Source organism: Oryzias melastigma, linkage group LG12 (assembly GCF_002922805.2).
Source record: "Oryzias melastigma strain HK-1 linkage group LG12, ASM292280v2, whole genome shotgun sequence".
Taxonomy (NCBI): Eukaryota; Metazoa; Chordata; class Actinopteri; order Beloniformes; family Adrianichthyidae; genus Oryzias; species Oryzias melastigma.
Window position 1 is genome coordinate 23,491,396 of NC_050523.1, and position 3,982 is coordinate 23,495,377.

Here is a 3,982-nt window from a genome sequence, read left to right on the forward strand (position 1 = left end):
GGGACCACTGATTTAGGTTATGTGTTATACAAATTATTATTTAGGTGACATGTTACATAAGTAATGTGTTATGTAGGTTATATGTTGTTAAGGTGCCATGTTGATTTAGAAAAGCGCTATACAAGTATACGCCATTTAACATTTTTTCTTACTTTTGTTTTTAAAAAATTGCATTTTTTTCTTTATGTAAAGAACTTTGCATCACATTAGTTGAAAAAATTCTTTACAAATACAGTTTTAGAGTAACATTGAAAAAAGAGGGTGGCACAGGTATGTTGGGTAGCTTTTTTGCCTGACATTTCCTTGCTTGCATGGGTTTTTTCGGTTCTGGGAGTGCTTTGTTTCTTCCCACTTATCCAAACTCACGTGTTTTTCCCCTCCAAGAACCGTCACCTTAACGTGGTGGAGGGGTTTGAGTGCTCAAGTGATCTCAGGAATTATGCTGTCTGAGGCTTCTGTGGCTTGCCAGACAGGTCCTGGGTGATGAGCCAGACTAAGAGCGGTTCAGAATCCCTTTAAGAAAAATTTGATTAAAGTTACCATTATGTTGGCCCAATTGACAAGAACATGACCCCAACCTGGAGCCAGCCCTGGGGTTGGAGCTTGTAGATGAAGACCTGGTGGCTGGGGCTCCTCACTTAGGCTTCGGTTGGGTCAACCCAGAAGAAGTGACATAGGATCGCTCTCCAGTTAGCTCACCACTTGCAGGAGAGCTGAAAAGGGGCTGGGCAATGTGGATTGGGTGGCAGTTGAAGGCGATTTCCTTGGCGACCAGAAACCACAATCATGGAACTTGGCTTTTGGGACATGGAATGTCACCTCCCTTCAGAGGGAAGGAGCCTTAGCTTGTGCGAGAGGTTAGGAGTTACCGGCTTGGTATAGTTGGGCTCACCTCAACGTTTAGCCTGGACTCTGAAACTCAGTCCCTCGAGAGGGGCTGGACTCTACCATTCTGGAGTTGTCTATGGTAAGAGTCCGTGTGCCGGAGGGACTTACTCATGAGCCCCTCAGCTCAGACATACCCCTTCAGCACCACCTCCACCCCACCCGCGCTGGGGGATATCTCTCTGATTGTGATTTCGGCTTACGGGTCAGCAGCCGACCTTCTTCGTGTCTCTAAGAGGGATACTGGAAAGGGCCCCAACATTGTTCTCCTGGGGAACTTAAATGCCTATGTTGGCAATGTCAGTGGCACCTGAAGGGGCATAATTTGGCAGGAGTTCCTGCCCTGCCCTGAACCTGAGCGGTGTTTTGTTATCGGATTTGTTCAAGCACAACGGTGTTCATCAATACACCTGGCATCAGGTAGCCCTATGCAGGAGAAAGATGATCTACTTTGTATTATTTCAGGTGACCTTCAGTCATGTATCTTGGACACTATGGTAAAGAGAGGGGCAAAGTTTTCCACTGTTCACTTCACTTCACTACCTGGTGGTGAGTTGGATTTGCTGAGCCCTCTGTCATGGAGGTCTTGAACTCCAACATCCAGGAGACCTGTAAACAGGTACCAAGGGGGGTTGGTGACATTGAGTATCTGGTCATGCCCTTTGGTCTCTATAATGCCCCCTCAGTGTTCTCCATCCGTTTGATCTCCAGCTGCGCTTCGAACTGCAGACGGGTGAGCCAGACTTTCAGTTGCCCCTCATCCCGTGGCCTCATCCCGCGGCCGTGAGGTGATAGTGTTAACTTTTTGTTCATTTAAATAACCAACAACACGGTCAGGTAGACTTCTTTTGAACTCCTTTAACAGGATTAGTTCGCGGAGTAAAATGAAATCATCCACTTTGGATGCTGTGCACCAACGATCGAACAGAACACATTTTTCCCGAGCAAACTCCACATGAGTTTGTGACAAAGTTTTTTTCTGCTGTCAGAACTTTTGGCGGTAGGCTTCAGGCACTAGCTCATAGGACGGAAAAACAGCGGATTTAACCTTATCATAATTTAGACCAGTGGCCCCCAACCTTTTCGGGGCTGTGGACCGGTCAGCCAGTGTGGAGTTATTCCGCGGCCCGGTGGGGGGGGGGGTGTCCAAGTGTCCAATGCCTGGAATTATGGATCAAAATCGTTTCATTCAAATTCAAAAATGGCTATTTTGACTCATTTCTTGTCAAAAATGCAAAGTTTGACTACTATTTTTTCAAAAATAAGCAGTAAAAGTACAAAAGTCTTCTAGAGGTAATAGAGGGTGACCTGTAGAACAAGCATTTTCTGTTTAAGGCGTGGAATTATGGACTCATTTATTTTTTAAATGACTTTATTTAACTTCATTATTGAAAACTCTAAACATTTCTTTTCAGAAATGACATAATATATAACAGATTATTAGTACAAATATCCACTGATAGAATACGTAGTTTTTTTATAGAATTTTATTTCTCTTTTTCATTTTACTCCAAGCACATCTGACGTTCTAATGCTCCAACACAAAGCTCTTCAACCGAGTTTCATGCTCTGCCGTAAACCGTGTAATACGGGCGCATTATTTTTTTGTAGCGCGGCTGGCTTGACCGCGGCTGAGCGAACAGCGGCTTACTTGAACGCAGTAGTTTTCCGTCTGTTCTTCTGTTGCTGCACTAATCCCATCCATTCGCGGAGAAAGGTTCCACATGCAGCTTTTCTCGTTTGATGCGCCGCTGGACTGCTTTTAGCGCTCAGTATAATCGAGAGAACCGGTTGATTTTCAAAATAAAAGATTTCTGACTCAATTGGTGGCAATTGGTCTGCGGCCAGGTACCGGTCCGCGACCCGGTGGTTGGGGACAACTGATTTAGACTATCCTTAAGAGAGAGCGCTGCTACAACCTCTTGGGCTTTTCCACTTATTCTGCAGTGGAGCAGCAAAGGCCAAACATCACGGGGCCACTTCAACGTGCCAGCAATATGCTCAAAGGAGCCAAAATATGATTTAACTTCATTTTCCCGAAATGCGGGCACAAGAGGAATTTATTTACTCACGTCCAGCAGACCAGTGGGGGGTCCGGGGAAAGGGGGGTTTGATCTCCAGCTGCATCTGGCGGGTGTGCACCTTTTCCTGCGCTTCGAACTGCAGGCGGGCGAGCCGGACTTTCAGTCGCGCCTTATCGGATGGTTAGTTGAAACAGGGAAGGATGTTTTGTGGGTCAAGGAGTACTCATCAGCCAGCACTGCTGCTGAAGTGATATGTAAAGCACTTTGAATTGTCTCTGTACATGAAATGTGCTATACAAATAAACTTGCCTTGCCTTGTTAACTGGAGAGCACGGATCACACCGAGGGAGGCTGAAGGGTGGTTTTTCCCGTTCGGGGCTCTCCTCTCACTCTCTGGCAGGTGTACCAAGCACGGGAAGTTTATCCGTGTGCACACGCTCACCCACGCAAGGGGCACCGGCGTCGCACTCGCGGCCACCTCTCCCAGAGGCGCCGTCCGCGGACACAGGTACAACAGTGGATGACAGACAAACCACGCCCATTTCCACTAGACTGCCCACCAAGAGATCCTTAAGATCTTTCTTATTAATTGGTTTTGGAAATGATATGGCAAAATGGCTTGCCATTTGCTCCAAATCGCATTTGCAGCACGTATCCAATATGGTCATTGATGGACTAGCAATAAAATGCTCCAGACTAAAGCCAGTAGCCATGGTTTTCCTTCCTTTACAGCTGTAGGCTACAGACAAAACGACACGTCAGCACAACATGCGCAGCTGTCAGTAACACCTGACACCAGAAAGCCACGTCATCCCTGGGAAACGATCCCGGACAAGCCCCAATTATGTTACATCCCACCTGAGAGGGAGGGCGAAAATAGGTAACATAAAATAGATTATTTAAGCCGGGAGTGGGGTAAGACACACTGTAAACCCAAACAGTAAAAGTTCCTTAAAAAAAACAAGTTGCAATCACTCAAAAAATATATAAAAGTTATTTCAACTCTATTTTTTTGAGTTGTCTTGACAAAATTTCGGTTTCAAGTTCACATGACTTAATTATTTTAAGTATCT